This window comes from Triturus cristatus, chromosome 11 (assembly GCF_964204655.1).
Source record: "Triturus cristatus chromosome 11, aTriCri1.1, whole genome shotgun sequence".
Taxonomy (NCBI): Eukaryota; Metazoa; Chordata; class Amphibia; order Caudata; family Salamandridae; genus Triturus; species Triturus cristatus.
This window is the reverse complement of record NC_140594.1, coordinates 491,745,818-491,762,841: the sequence shown is the minus strand read 5'-3', so window position 1 is coordinate 491,762,841 and position 17,024 is coordinate 491,745,818. Positions and strand designations below refer to the sequence as shown.

General features: G+C 43.2%; 1 long non-coding RNA gene across 1 annotated transcript in view; it reads left to right on the top strand.

Annotated features, from left to right (window-relative positions):
• Window positions 1–17,024, top strand: part of LOC146784463 (uncharacterized) — a 45,413-nt gene that overhangs the window by 12,794 nt on the left and 15,595 nt on the right. The window contains exon 2 of the long non-coding RNA XR_014970821.1: window positions 3,659–3,871. This is a non-coding gene — a long non-coding RNA (uncharacterized LOC146784463). The remainder of the gene's footprint in view (window positions 1–3,658; window positions 3,872–17,024) is intronic.

The window sequence follows — 17,024 nt, the reverse complement described above, 5'->3', positions numbered from 1 at the left end:
TATTTAATGAACAAGAAGCTGAAAAGTTGCCTCCTCATCCTCCAGGTCTCCTGTGTAGTAGAATTTATGCCTTGACTGAAGCGGAAAACGGTTATCTAAAAGAATACTTGGGCCACTACTTTGTAAATGAATTCATTAGACCCTCACAGTCCCCAGTCTCTTACCCATTATTATTTTTCATACCAAAGAAAGAGGGGACCCTGAGAACATGTATCGTCTACAGTGCATTAAACCGAATCACCGTCAAGAATCGCTATCCCCTACCCTTGATTTCAGACCTTTTAGATCAAATCAAGAAAGCCAAGATTTTTACCAAATTGGATCTTCGTGGGGCTTATCACCTCATTCAGATGAAAGAGGGCCATGAATAAAAGAATGGTGCTTGATCGACTTCGCATCCGTCAACTTAATGTCAAGTTGGAAAAATGTGTTTTCACTACTCAAACTGTAGAATTCTTGGGATTTGTTCTGTCCCCTGAGGGGATTATCATGGATCCTAAGAAGGTGCAACCTGCAGTCAATTGGCCATCCCCTAAAGATGTAAAAGAAGTCCAGAGATTTCTTGACTTTGCTAATTTCTACCGGCGATTCATCCAAAGCTTCTCACAAAAGATTGTTCCTATAACACAACTTCTTGAGAAAGGAGTAAAGCTTCAATGGTCTGAGGAAGCGAACAAGCCTTTGCGTTTTTAAAGTAGAGTTTCACCTCTGCTCCCATTGTGTTACATGCTAACCCAACTGAGCCTTTCTTTCTGGAAGCTGATGTATCGGATCAAGCGATTGGTGGGGTACTTTCGCAACGTCATCAGGACACGGCCAGCTGCACCCTGTGGCGTATCGATCTAGAAAACTGAACCCAGCTGAGATAAACTACACCATTGCTGAAAAATAATTACTGGCAGTAAAAGACGCTTTTGAAGACTGGAGGCACTACTTACAGGGTGCCAGACACACAGCAACTGTGTTTTCCGACCACACGAATCTTCAATTTTTGAAGGCAGCGAAGACCTTAACTCCAAGACAACTCCGTTGGTCTCTCTACTTCACTGATTTCGATATCATGTATCGTCCTGGAAACAAGAATGGTAAAGCGGATGCCTTGTCGAGGATTCAAATGGAGACACAAGAACATTCAGCAGTTCCCCAGCCGATAATTCATGAGTCCAAAATTGTTTGTACTATTTCTTTTGAAAATCTACTAGAGGAAGTTCGGAAGAGTATGACTCTAGAGGAAATGTCAGATTGGTCTTCGCAAGGAGTTGAAAGAAAGATACAAAATCAGTTTCCATACTATAAGGAGGCTTTGTATTTGCCAACAAAGGCCCTTCAAGAAAAGGAATTACATGAGTGTCATGATCAGCCTTTAGCAGGGCATTAAGGACTACTAAAGACCCTAGATTTGGTTCAAAGCTATTTTTGGTGGCCAGAAATGAACTCTCATGTCAAACAGTATGTAGAGACTTGTGAACTCTGTGCTCGAGGAAAATCTGTTAGACAGGCACCCAAGGGATTGTTACAACCACTGCCCACCCCTTTCCATCCCTGGCATACAGTCACCATGGACTTGATAGTAGAGCTACCTTTAAGTCACAGGTTCGACACCATTTTGGTTTTTGTGGATACCCTTACTAAGATGGGTCATTTTCTCCCTTTAGCTGGGGTTCCCTCTGCTCAGGAGTTAACCAGACAATTTAGCGAACACATTGTAAGGGCTCATTGAATTCCAAAGATTGTGATCTTTGATAGGGGTTGCCAATTCATATCCCATTTTTGGAAGGCCTTCATGCATGGGTTGGGAGTAGAAGTCAGACACTCCACCAGTTATCACCCTGAGACAGATGGCCAAACCGAGAGAGTTAACTAAGAATTGGAGCAGTATCTCCGGTTGTTCCTTCTGGATAAGGGGGGTGAATGGTCTGAACTGTTATGGATGGCCGAGTTTGCATTTAATAATGCTAAAAATGTGTCTACAGGGTACTCACCTTTCTTTTTGAACTATGAACGACACCCTAATCCTTTTAACATTCATGAAGAGTTGGAGGTGCCTGCCGTAGGGAAATTCATGAAGGATTTAACCCTTATTCATAAGTCTGCAGAATCAAATCTAGTGAAAGCTAAAGTCAGTTACAAGAAACACGCAGATAAACATCGAAAATTCGCACCAGAATACCAAGTGGGTGATCACGTCTGATTATCCTCTCGTCATCATCATTTGAAAGGCAATAGGAAAATTCAACCCCGTTTTGTAGGACCTTATTCCATTGAGCAGGTTTTGGGGCCAGTCACTGTCAAATTGAAACTACCTCTCAATTCGGGCATTCATCCTATTTTTCATGTATCTCTTTTAAAGAAAACCGCACCTCACACAAGATTATCCAAATCGCTTGTTAAATGGCCATCCTGAATATGTAGTGAAGGGAATTCTATACTCTAAACGAATCAAAGGAAAACGTTACTATCTTATTTATTGGAAGGGTTACAGTCCTGAAGACAGGGAGCCAACTGAAAATGTCCATGCCCCCAATTAAAGAGACAATTTCATTTACAGTGTCTTCTCAAACCTGGACCGATGAATCGGTCTTTGAGAGGGGGTACTGTCAGGAATCACATTAATGCCATTTCCTTTGCCTCGAGTAAGTTCAGCAAAGACCAGAAGAGAAAGACTAGAGTTTGGTAAGACCTTGATTGGTCAACATTTGGAAATACCTTTAGTTTAGTTCTCCTCGTAAGTTATAAGATGGCCGCCATATTATTAGGACCCTGTGATAGCATCTGAGAACTCTCGCGATGCTACAGACGGCAAGAGGTGTGCGTGTGCTGCTCGCTGCGCACTTCAATTAGTCTTTGCAGAAGTATGCACATTTCGTCTCTGCTCCTCCTCATGACGCGAGTGAGGTAGCGGTTGGTTCCAGTCTGCCTAGATATTTCGGGAGATTGTAATCTCCATTCACAGAGGCAATCGGAGTATCATCGAAAGCTGAACGGGAAGTTCATTATCCCCTATTCCTAAAAGAAGTCTGAGTCCTTTCGTTTTCAGTCAGCTTGCCAGCAGTGTGTAGTCTGTCAGCTGCCTCAACCCCCTTCCGGAGCTGTTTGAGAAAGTTTTCTGGCCTCCGGTGTCTACTGCTGATAAGTACCCGAGTTTCTATTACAAACTGCATTTTTAATTACGCTACCTCTTGTTGATTGAACTGCTGCAGCAGCCTCTTCGGTGACGCTACAACTAATTAACATAGCGCTATTAACACTTGCTCCTCCAGGTATATTATTCTGTCATTTCCTCCCTCAGCGAAATGCCTTTCTTTTCCTTCCTCTTGTTCTTACCCTGTTCCTTTTGCGTCTTCCTCCAAGTTCAAGGCAAATGTTCAGATTCAAGGCAAGTGCTACAGCGCAATCCACATGACAAAGATATATATTTGGAAATAAACTCTTCCCTGCCTATGGAGAGACTTGACTGTAAAACTGCAATATAGACTGCCTATTGTTACTTTTCCTTAACACAGATGTTTATGCTTTGAAAGTGTGCACACTATAGAAGAGAAGATAATACTCCTGCTAACGCTGGTAGGGAAGGTTATGATAAGAATTGTGAAACACTAGGTAGTAAGTGTAGGAGGTTTACCATTGCTCTTTTCTTGTTAATCCCTCTGTGCATTAGGTCCTCTCCTATCCAGGAACCACTTGATTTTCCAAGAAGATCAGATGAAGGCTTCCTACGAGACTGAGAGAGAATTGGCTGAAGCTGGAGATGTCTCTTCTCTGTCCCATTTCACTTTCCCCTCGCTGGTGTAACCATAGAAAGAATCTAGTGTGGTGGCACCGCTGGGTGGGCATTGGGATCTGTCGACCATTCCGCTTCCGCAAAGACCAGGTACTTGACAACATCCCACTCCACAACACAAAATACCATTCCATATAATTATACTCCATGACACACAGTCCCACTCTACATAATTCCAGTACATTCAATACCACATAATTACTATCCACATAAATCCACTGTATACCATGCAACATAATTCCCCTACACAAGTCCACTCCACACCACACAATTCCAAGCGCACAATTTCACAACTAACAATTCCAATCCAACCCACAGAATTCCACTCCACCCCACATACATCTACTCCACTCCATAAGACATGGATAAAAGACATTGTCATTTACAAAGCCAATAGCTCTAACTCTTGCAAAAGTAAGACCTATTGGCTTTACCAATTCCTATTCTGCACTGTGACAGCAGAAAGCATGTGACTTTCTACCAGTGCTGGAAGATTAAAAATGGTATTCTGGGAACCCATATTAGCTGCAGCATTGTTTGGGGTTATTTTGGACATTGTGGAGGGGTTATTGTGTGTGAAGTTCTACTGCTTCTTTATTATTTCAAGAATAAAATTTAGAAAGTATTACTGAGGAGAATGTTTTTCCCCAGAGTTACGCCCTCTTGGGGGTGATGATGACTGTTAAAGAACATTGTTGTTTCTTTGGTATTCTTGCACAGTCTTTGTGTCGACACATTAGTGTCCTTGCATCCTTTTGTCTCTTTGTTATTGACCTGGTATACGTTTCAGTGCCCATAATCCCGTGTCCCTGTATCCCCCTGTTCCAGTGTCAGTGTCAACGTTTCAGTGTTATTCACAATGTTCATCTGTCAGAGCACTTCATTTGAGTCACATCTTTATTATGCTCAATTTTCATACGAGCTTGGCACAACTGTAGAACGGTCACGCTTTGCACTTGTATGTGTTTGTCGTAGAATCCAGCACCTTAAGGGCTACATCACAGTTCCACTTCACGCATTGAGTGCAAATCCTAAAACTATCTAAATGTATATAATTTCACTGGACACTGATTCATGACCTTTTTCTTGTAGTTTCCTGTGGAGGATTTCCATTAAGATAACCTTCTTTGATGACATCTAACCCCTGAAGAAGGGTTGTTAAAGCCGAAATGCATTGGGATCTTGTTCAATAATTGGAACTTTTTGTTTTCATTATATCTTCAAATTGCCAAATGGATTTCAGCATTTTATAATGCAACAACAAAAAACGAATTGTGAAATTTTCTGTTTTGAACTATGTGATTAACCTTGTTGTCAAATACAAGTCAACTTTTTGTCTATAAGAATACAGTTGTTTATTCTCATTCAGAAACTTGTACATGAACTTTTGTATGAAGACCCATGGTCCATTGCTGTGCATCACGCAGGTTTGGATAATTCCGACCCTCTTTTAGTACTCATTGTCTAGCTTACGGAGCCAGGGCTCAGACTCCTTTACACGTGATAGCACACTAAAAGACACAACTATTAGAAACACTAATTTATCTTCATTAACCTAATCAATAGAGGTGTGCAGGTCCATCTCTTTTTTTAATTTTTTACTTGATTAAGGGCCCACATTTGGACCAGCACCCATAGTTTAACAATGTCCTTTCAAGACATAGCCGATTTAACAACCAATCAAGCCGAGACAAAGGTTTATTCCCCAGAGGAAGCAGAAAATATATACTCCTTGATTAAAGAAGCACGTACATTTGGTACCACCACAGGAAACACAACCCAACTACTTCGACTGCTAGAATACACCATGAGGAAGGAAATTAATCAACGCCTCCACGCCACTACCCTCATTGAATATCACAAAGTTAAACGCATTCCACAAGGTTTACGGGTTGCCTTGAAACCAATGCTTTTCAAATTCAATAAAAATTTCATGGCTAGATGGTATGCCATACTAAATAAGTGCTCTTTGGATCTCATCCTTCTAATTATTGAGGAATTATCAGTTTTACTCACGGAACTCTCACAAGATATTAACAAATTAAAAACAGACATCATAGAGCGCATGGAACTGGAGGATTGGGAAAAGGTTCTGGAAGATATCAATAGCAGACTTGATACTCATGCCAGAGAGGTTCATGAACGGAAGATACAAAAATTCAAACGCGACACTATCGACTATAAATTAGATGAAGTGTACTCTTGGGCAGAAAATTACACACAAAGTCGCTTTTTCAGAAAAACTGGCACAACATCGTCAGAGGAAAGTGTAGTCAATGACCAAGACATGTCGCTACAACTTCCTCCAGTTTCCACCATTATAGAATCCAACAGGAGCAAAACTGCTGCTGAGGCAATCGCATCCATGCCACAACCATCTTTTTTGGCAGAGGGACAGTCTTCAAACCTCCCTCCAGACACAAACATCAGAGCATCAGACAACGTACCTGCAGGGGACAAATCAAGAAAAACAGGAGAGACGGGCAGGCCACAGAGACATCCAAAGAAACCAATTCCTTAGTGATGAATATCTCTAAAAGGAAATTGAGTTTGGAAGAAATCAAGGTACTAAACAAGGGAACATCATTTGTCCCCACTTACATTTCTAATCCACTTGAAACTGAAATATCCTTATTTAAATGTATGCGCAACCTCAGACTCAAATGGTTCTTCTTTGTTAACACGACATCTGAAGCAAGTGAGAAACTGACTGAACATTTTCGTCCTAAAAGTAAATTTATGTCACCTCTGTCACACAAGTCTTTAGATTGTTTTGAACTTTTGGTTAAAAAGGACCTGGATAACATCAAATATAGGAAACCTAAACATATGAATTTGTCTAAAAATGAATTACGAACACTCCATGAACTAAGAAAAGATCCGTCCATCACATTTCAACCAGCAGACAAAGGGGGAGCCTTGGTCGTTCTCGATACGGAATTTTACGAGCTCAGTGTTGACAATCATGTGAATGATACGGATACGTATATTCGATTGGAGATGGATCCCATTGGTGAACTTCTTGTCCTATTAGCAAAGATCCTGCAGACAGGCATGGATAATGGCATCATCACGGAGAACACATGCAAATTTTTACATGTTGATACACCAAAAACACAACATATATATATGTTGCTGAAAGTACATAAACATGCAACCATGCCACCCTTTAGACCTATAGTAGCCGGATGCGGATCGATTCACGAACCTATTGGACAATTTCTTGATTTCCACTTACAACCACTGGTACAGTTGTGGGATACATTTGTTAAGGACACAACTGACTGTCTTGTGAAACTAGAGACTATACGTCACCTCATCATTGAAGACGTTTTACTATGCACTATAGATGTAGTTTCTCTATACACATCTATTGCTCATTATGAAGGACTAGAGGCTGTGGAATGGAGGCTACTACAATCTACCATCGCACAAGATACAAGCACCTTCCTTTTGGAGTTACTCCACTTCTCACTTTATCACAGTTACTTTTGTTGGAAAGATACCTTTTACTTGCAAAAAACAGGCACTTCTATTGGCTTTCCGGGAGCGCCATCGTATGCCAACACATTCATGGCTTACTTTGAACAGAAACATATCTTACAGCACCCGACGTGGCGGGACAACACAATTCTCTTTTTGCGCTACATTGATGACATACTAGTCATCTGGAAAGGATCTAAATTTACCTTGGAGACTTGTATCCAAGAACTGAATTCTTGTAATCCTAGAATTCAATTCACACACGATATACAATCGGACACAATCCATTTTCTAGACATCGAAATCCAAAAAAAGAACACCCACCTAAATACAGCTGTGTACAGGAAACCCACCAATGTAAATAATGCGCTGCATTACACCAGCGCGCATCCGTATTCTTTAAAAAAAACACCTTCCATTGTCACAAATCATCAGGATCAAACCCATCACCTCTGACAATACATTGAGTACGACTTTCATTGAGGAGCAAAAACTTCGATATAAGGAACGGGGTTACCCCGAAGAATTGTTGTCAAAAGCATGTGTGACAAAACGAGAGGACCTTTTACTTCAATTCAAGAAATCATCCAAGAAACGTGAAGTATTTGTACTCAAACATTCAACACAATCATCAAGCATCAAAACTATCATCAGAAAACGCTGGGAGATCATAGCACAAGAAGTGGATTTTAAAGACCTGTTTCCTGACCCCCCTCTATTTGCATACAATAGGTCCATAAATCTCAGAAAACTTCTTAAGATCAAACCTAGCTCCAGCAAGCCTAAATACAAGGGAATGAGAAAATGCCACAATTGTGGTCAATGTGGCAACGTCATCCTAGGGGATACTTTTGTTCATCCTCATACAGGCAAAAAGATCACACTTCGGCATACCTCTGAGTGCAACGCTGAGAATGTTATTTATGCCATAAAATGCCCTTGGGGGCTAGTATATGTAGGCAGAACGTCTAGAAAAATCAAAACTCGAATAATAGAACACAAAAGCACTATACGCAATAGCAACTTAAAATCTTGTTTAGCAGCACATTGGATTCAGTGCACACACACTATACCCCAAATGAGGTACACCATTCTTGAAAAAATCTACACCACACCAGGTATAGATTCACATACTACCTTAGCACGAAAGGAGACCTTCTGGATAAAATACCTAGGAACAATAATTCTCGGGGGCCTCAATGATCATTATGAACTAGCATCTTTTTTATAAACATCATTTGTGTATTTGCAAATATTTTCTTGTCATCCTCTTGTTGTACAGGATTTGCACTCGTCGCGTGTTTTCTAGCTTATTTTTTCACAAACCAGATTCTCACGATATTTTGTTCAGGACATAAGACACTGCACTATTTCTGCCCTTAACGCTTGTTGTTACAGAGTATACCTTTCCCTATTTCACAATAAGTTGGGTGGGGTGGTTTTCGTCACAGTTTAGATTTTTGTTAATCCAGTTTGCATCTTTCACAATCATTAAAACACACTTCACGCACAATTAGGGACCGTTCAGAACCTGTGTGCAACCCACAGTTCCATTTCAGACTCTGGTTGCAGAATCGGATATTCACTTTATTCACATTTGTTACGGTTTTTGATTCCTCTAAAGTTTTAATTTAAAAAAAAAACCCTCAACTTCACGCACGAGACGTTATTTCCTTCTTCTTTTTTCCTATTGGCTGTAGTAGTGACGTTTGTACGCACTGACGACACATACATCTGCCCGAAGTTAACGTTGTGTACTGAGCGCGATTTCGTTTCACGCTAACGGCGGATGATGGTGGAGCCTCCTGGAGAGACGCTGACATTATCCCTCAGAGGTGAGGAATGGTCGTGTTTACTTGTCACGTCTACCTCTTATCCATACTTTGGTATACGTTGATTTTGACGGAGGATTAATTATGTATCATGCTTGGTTTTTAGTGAGCTAGTTGTCGCACGTTTAAAAACTTGGATTCTGGCATCCCGGTAAGCTCGTTTGTTCACACACCGAACGTTGGGTGTTAAATCTCGCATTGATTAGAGTTGTTCACCTTCAATTCCCTCATGTTATTTTTTAGTGGAACATTATGATGGGGCAACACTCTGTATACAGTTGGGTAAGCGTTTAATCCTTTGCAATACGTTTTCTCTGAACGCTGGACTTCTTTTCTCTCTTTTCTGCTTTTCTTTTTCACCTTTGTTTTTCGATCGTTTACACCTGGCACCTATTCTCCATTTAATAGATTTGTTGAGTAGTCACTTTTATTTCGTACGGCGGTTGTTTGGCATCACTTCAGAGCACTTCATTTGAGTCACATCTTTATTATGCTCAATTTTCATACGAGCTCGGCACAACTGTAGAACGGTCACGCTTTGCACTTGTATGTGTTTTTATCGTAGAATCCAACACCTTAAGGGCTACATCACAGTTCCACTTCACGCATTGAGTGAAAATCCTAAAACTATCTAAATGTATATAATTTCACTGGACACTGATTATTGACCTTTTTGTTGTAGTTTCCTGTGGAGGATTTCCATTAAGATAACCTTCTTTGATGACATCTATCCCCTGAGAAGGGTTGTTAAACCCGAAATGCATTGGGATCTTGTTTAATAATTGGAACTTTTTGTTTTCATTATATCTTCAAATTGCCAAATGGATTTCAGCATTTTATAATGCAACAACAAAAAACGAATTGTGAAATCTTCTGTTTTGAACTATTTGATTAACCTTGTTGTCAAATACAAGTCAACTTTTTGTCTATAAGAATACAGTTGTTTATTCTCATTCAGAAACTTGTACATGAACTTTTGTATGAAGACCCATGGTCCATTGTTGTGCATCACGCAGGTTTGGATAATTCCGACCCTCTTTTAGTACTCATCTGTCAGTGTTCCCATTTCACTGTTCAAAGTTCAATATCCCTGTATCAGCATCAGTGCCTCATTGACCACATAGGCTCCTTTGCCAGATGCAGTGCTGCAGTGTCATTATGCCAGCGTCTATAAACCCTGTCTCAGTATATGTTTCATTGCTTCAGTGTCACCATTACAATGTCAGTCAGTCAAAAAAAATCTTTATTCGATTTCCATCATAAAAGACATACTATACATAGTAAAAATTCATATAAAATATTAATATCAACAAAGCAATACATGATTAAAAGATAGGCCAATAAAAATCATTTAATGTTCATATTATTAAAACATGATAACTATACATAGTAGGTTGTTATAAGGAACGCGTAAAACCTAGCCCTGTATCCATAAAAATAACAATAGTAAAATCAGCGAAATGGCAAGTACGACACAGATTAGGATTTAAGCTTCCGAGACCTGAGGATCCAAGCCCAGCTGATGAATTTAGCAACACCTATAACAACGGGATTAGATGTGTCAGATTTCAAAATTCTACTGGCAACCTGTGCAGAACGAGTACTCATCAGCCGGCATACAGGACGGAGCCACACTCGTCGTGGAGAAAGATATTGTCAGGATTGTCGAGTGCAGGAAGCCGTGATCCGTGACTGTGCCTGTGCGCATGCGCCTTAACGGCGAAACTGTTGAAAAGCCGGACACGCAATGACTCGAGGCTTCGCGTTCTAGTGTTGCCCCGTAGTTGTGACGTCCATTTCCTGTTTCCTGTTTACGCTTCCTGGTTCTGGATTCTAGACGCCTTCGCGGCGTTCGCTTGCCGGAGACTCTAATTTTGGACTAAAGACTACCTGTTAGCCTTTTTGGCGTTGTTACTCCTCGTACTTTTGCCCCGTATTCTGCTCGCCTGCTTAAATTGATTTTCCCGAGGCAGGGCGGGTTCTCTGTTGTCCTTAGACTGCCGTAATTCAGGCATTTTCCATCTCACCCTTTCCCTCCTCTGTTGACAGCCCCACATACCCAGCGCTCCGCCCGCCTTTCCGGAGCTGCATCCCGAGGGCCGGCTGGGTGTCTGGGGTGCTTTCCCTCCTCTGGAGACAGGATCGCATACCCAGCGCTCCGCCCGCCTTTCCGGAGCTGCATCCCGAGGGCCGGCCGGGTGTCTGGGGTGCTTTCCCTCCTCTGGCGACAGTATCGCATACCCAGCGCTCCGCCCGCCTTTCCGGAGCTTCTTCCCAAGGGCCGGCCGGGTGTCTTGGGGTGCTCTCCCACCTTGTTGAAAATCCCTCGCTCCTGTTACTATCTCCGCTGGTGCCACTCTCGCTGTGCATTGTGTCCTCCTTTGGCCTCTCTGGATCTGAGGCTTAACAGGGCAATCCTAGCTGCCAAGGGTGAATGAGAAGACACCACCTACTCTTTCTGCTTTCGGAGACCTGTTGACACAGACTGGGACTGTCTTGGAGCAGCGTTACTTCTGATCTTCGCCCTGCTTGTATATCCGGTAACGGGGAGGAGCATGTAGAAAGGAAAGGGGGAGGCGATTGGAGAGTACTGGAACTCACATATGTTTGTTTCCTATGTTCTAAGTTTAGGCTATACATTATAGAAGACTTCGCCCCAGATTGCCCTCTTAAAGCATACTGCCATCCTACAGCAGACCCTAGGTATTCCTTTATGCACCTTCCTTGTTTTTGGTGAACACCGTTCCACTTTATATCTGCTTTTCTTAGCCTCTCCCCTAATTCTAACATTCCTTTTTAGACACGCTATCCAGGGAGCTCTACAAAGACCTGATACATCCGTGTTGAGACATCCAGAAAGAGCAGCGGACTGTGGCTGCGGAGATCTCTTCCCCTCTTTCCTTGTTTTGTTTCCCTGCTTTCCCCTAGTGCCTGTGCTCTCTAGGGTCTGATAGAGGCATTATGTGGTAGTGGAAGGCAGGGGCTAGCAATGACATCATCACAGACTCCGTGGCGTTCCTGCAGAATCTCTTACGGGTAAGATCTTTACAGAACGCGAAGCCCACGTGGTTATTCTGCCCGAGCGCCATGGACAGACAACAGGTGACCTTAGCAGACTTAGCCAACATGTTGGGGAATCTCCAGGTAGAAACACAGGCTTTAGCTACTCGGGTGAATGCCATTCAGAGGGAACAACAAGGGGAGGGAAGGTCCGGGAATCCCACACAAGTGATTCATGTTACTACACCACCTTCTATACCCCTTGCACCACCAGAACGGTTCTCAGGTGATTCCTCGAAATTTGCCGCCTTCATTAGCCAGTGTCAGTTGCATTTTACATGTAAAGCGCACTGTTTTCCCAATGATCAAGCTAAGGTGGCATTTATGGTTTCCTATATGGGGGGATCCGCAGCCAATTGGGCGATCCCTCTGATTGAAAGAGACGATGTTTTGTTACAAAATTATGTGGCATTTAAGGAAGAATTTCGGAAATTGTTCGATAGACATATCTATACTCAGTCTGCAGACACCGAGTTACTAGCTCTTAAACAGGGAACCACGGATCTCCCTTCTTACATCACCTCCTTTCAAAGACTAGTGGTTGAGGCTTGGTGGCCGGAGGAGAAGCGTAGCACCTTGTTCTATAGAGGGCTTAGAGAAGACATTAAGGATGCCTTATCCCAAATTGTGGATCTTCCCAGTTCTTGTAAAGACTTAATCGAGTTAACAGTCAGAATTGACCATCGGATGCAAGAACGCAAGAGGGAAAGAGGCAAGTCAGATGTTAGGATCGTCACTGTAAGGGAGAAGAAACCTGACCCGGTCACTAGTAGAGAGGAGGGGGAACCTATGCAAATAGGTACCTTGAGGGGGCCATTAACACCCGAAGAGAGACGCCGCCGACGTGAGAACAAGTTATGTCTATACTGTGGGAAAGGCGGTAATTTTTTGAAGACCTGCCCTACCAAGCGTCTCTAGTCAAGGATGTCGGAAAACTAGAAAACCTGGAGTCCTGTGAGACAAGGACTCCGGGTTATTCTGGTTCGAGTGTCTCCTCTTCAGATATCCAAGTAGCCTCTGGTCATTTCTTCGTCACAGCCGACTTGACTTGGGAAAAAGGAGGGAGGAGAGTTCCCATTATGATCGATTCCGGCGCCTCCGGGAACATCATGGACAAGGCCTGGGCTCGGGAACAACAAGTCCAAATCCATAATAAAGGGTATGTAGAGACCGTAACTACGATTGACGGAAGTATTTTGAAATCTGGGCCCATTACGCATAAGACGGAGGCCATTACGGTATTGTTGGAAATTAACCATAAGGAGCAGGTGGAATTTGATTTAATTCAGTCACCTCAGTTCCCAATCATACTAGGCCTACCTTGGCTCCTGCAGTTTAGACCCGAGCCTTGCAAGACACATATTCTAGTTTCTAATCCCGTTCCTACTGCACCTGATTCCGGGGACACAGAGGTGTTGCCTGACGTTTATCACGATCTTCTCTCTATCTTTGACCCAAAAGAAGCCTCTACACTACCTCCTCACAGACCCTTCGATTGCAGGATAGAACTGCAAACCGGAGCCAAACTGCCTTTCAGTAGAGTGTACTCCCTAACGGAAAAAGAAAATATCTACCTACGGGAGTACTTGGACAAGATGCTGGAGTTGGGGTTTATTCGCCCATCAAAATCCCGTTTCCTCTTCCTTGTTTTTTATACCCAAACGGGAGGGAGGTCTACGCTGTTGCATAGACTACAGAGCGTTAAATCAGATTACCATAAAAAACAGGTATCCGCTTCCACTCATCTCCTCACTTCTTGATAGAGTACGAGACGCCCAGATCTTCACAAAATTGGATTTACGTGGGGCTTACCATCTTGTCCGGGTCGCAGAGGGAGATGAGTGGAAGACAGCATTTTGTACGAAATACGGGCTGTTCGAATACTTAGTAATGCCCTTTGGGCTTTGCAATGCCCCTTCCGCATTTCAATTTTTTATCAATGAGGTGCTAAGAGACATGCTGGATAAATTCGTTATAGCCTATATTGACGATCTGTTAATTTATTCCACATCTGTACAGGAACACATCTCACATGTAAGACAAGTGTTAGAACAACTACACAACAACAAGTTATATTACAAATTGGAAAAATGTACTTTTCATGTTCAAAAGGTTCCCTTCTTGGGTTTCATTGTTTCACCCTGGGGATTAACCATGGATCCACAGAAGGTGGAAGCTATTCATCGGTGGCCGGCTCCCCAAAACGTGAAAGAGATACAGAGTTTTATAGGTTTTGCCAATTTTTACAGGCGCTTTATTAAGGGCTTTTCTGGTTTGGTAACGCCTATCACAAACTTATTAAAGAAGGGAACTCCTTTTGTTTGGTCAGAAGAAGCCGACCATGCATTCCAGGAACTGAAAAAGGCATTCACACAGGCTCCAGTGCTGCAACACCCAAATCCCGATTATCCTTTTATATTGGAAGCAGACGCATCCAACGTTCGTGTGGGTGGGGTGTTGTCTCAAGCAGATAAGCTCACAGTAGAATTACATCCCGTAGCCTATTTCTCCCATAAATTAACACCAGCCGAAGTCAATTACGCAATAGGGGAGAAAGAACTGTTAGCCATTAAAAAGGCATTAGAGGAGTGGAGGCAGTATTTACTCGGAACGAAACACACAGTCACTGTATATACGGACCACCGTAATCTGCAATTCCTGAAGTCTGCAAAGGCATTGTCTATGAGACAAATAAGGTGGGCCCAATTCTTCAGCGACTATGAGTTTACAATCCAGTACAGAGCAGGAAGAAAGAACGGCAAGGCAGATGCATTGTCCAGAATAGGATATGAGATCCCAGAAGAACAGATAGAACCTCCTTTTATTATCCCTCACCACAAGATCATAGGGGGGACGTCCGAAGAGGAGTTTCTTACAAAGGCAAAAGATGAACAAAACACTCTAGAAGGCCGAGAACTAATAGAATCAGTGGAGCACTGTATGAAAGACGGGCTTGCTTATGTCCAAGGGGGTATAGTCTTGCTAACATCGGGTTTACAAAACCAGGCTTTAGAATGGTGTCATACACACCCCTTGGCTGGCCATCCAGGGATTAAGAAGACCATTGATCTGTTAATGGGATGGTTCTGGTGGCCCACCTTAAGAAAGGATGCTGAACAGTTTATAAAGACCTGTTATGTTTGTGCTCAAAGCAAGAGTTCACATCAAAAACCCATGGGGTTACTTCAACCATTGCCTACACCACCTCATCCCTGGCACACTGTATCTCTAGATTTTATTGTTGAACTACCAGTAACCTCCAAAGGGCACAACACGTTACTGGTAGTGGTAGACTTGTTTACAAAGACAGCACACTTTATCCCGCTAAAGGGACTCCCTACAGCTAACATTCTGGCCACCATTTTTCTTCAACAAGTGGTAAAATTGCATGGATTCCCCGCAGTGGTAATTTCAGACAGGGGTGCCCGATTTGTTTTTCGGTTCCGGAGAAAACTATGTGCCTTGTTGCAAATCGATGTACGACTGTCTTCTAGCCACCATCCACAGACCGATGGTCAGACAGAAAGAGTAAACCAGTGTTTTGAACAATATATACGATCTCAAACACTAACTTCCACTTCTGATTGGGATAATATGGTATGGATGGCAGAGTTCGCATACAATAATAGTCAACATACATCCACCAAATACACTCCTTTTTTCTGTTCTTATGGTTTCCATCCTAAAGCTTTCCTTTCTCTCTTTTTCAATGAGTGCACCACTCCGGCAGTTAATGTGTTCCTTCAGGACCTTCAATCCATACACCGACTCACTCAAACTAATTTGGATCAGGCGAAAGCTAGCTATAAGAGAGGGGCAGATCTCCATAGACAAGTCGAACCACTGTATAAGCCAGGAGATGAGGTATGGCTGTCCTCTAAACACATCCCTATAAGGGGCTCCTGTAAGTTCAAACCTAGATTTTTGGGTCCATACATCATTACGAGAGTAATTAACCCCATAGCTATGGAATTAAAGCTGCCAGTGAATCTAAAGGTGCACCCTGTTTTTCATGTATCCCTATTGAAACCAGTGGAACCCGGTACACGTCTCCCCCCAACACCAGCGGCCATATCTGTTGACGGAAATGAAGAATACGAAGTCGAAGCCATAGTTGACTCCAGAAGAAGTAGACGCCGTTTACAGTACCTAATACATTGGAAGGGTTACGGGGTAGAAGAACGGTCCTGGGAACCCGCAAGTCAGGTACACGCTCCTAGGTTAATAGGTCAGTTTCACAGGAGAAACCCTCACAAGCCCAAACCGGTGGGGGGTGTTCTGGGGGGAGTGTACTGTCAGGATTGTCGAGTGCAGGAAGCCGTGATCCGTGACTGTACCTGTGCGCATGCGCCTTAACGGCGAAACTGTTGAAAAGCCGGACACGCAATGACTCGAGGCTTCGCGTTCTAGTGTTGCCCCGTAGTTGTGACGTCCATTTCCTGTTTCCTGTTTACGCTTCCGGGTTCTGGATTCTAGACGCCTTCGCGGCGTTCGCTTGCCGGAGACTCTAATTTTGGACTAAAGACTACCTGTTAGCCTTTTTGGCGTTGTTACTCCTCGTACGTTTGCCCCGTATTCTGCTCGCCTGCTTAAATTGGTTTTCCCGAGGCAGGACGGGTTCTCTGTTGTCCTTAGACTGCCGTAATTCAGGCATTTTCCGTCTCACCCTTTCCCTCCTCTGTTGACAGCCCCGCATACCCAGCGCTCTGCCCGCCTTTCCGGAGCTGCATCCCGAGGGCCGGCCGGGTGTCTGGGGTGCTTTCCCTCCTCTGGAGACAGGATCGCATACCCAGCGCTCCGCCCGCCTTTCCGGAGCTGCATCCCGAGGGCCGGCCGGGTGTCTGGGGTGCTTTCCCTTCTCTGGCGAC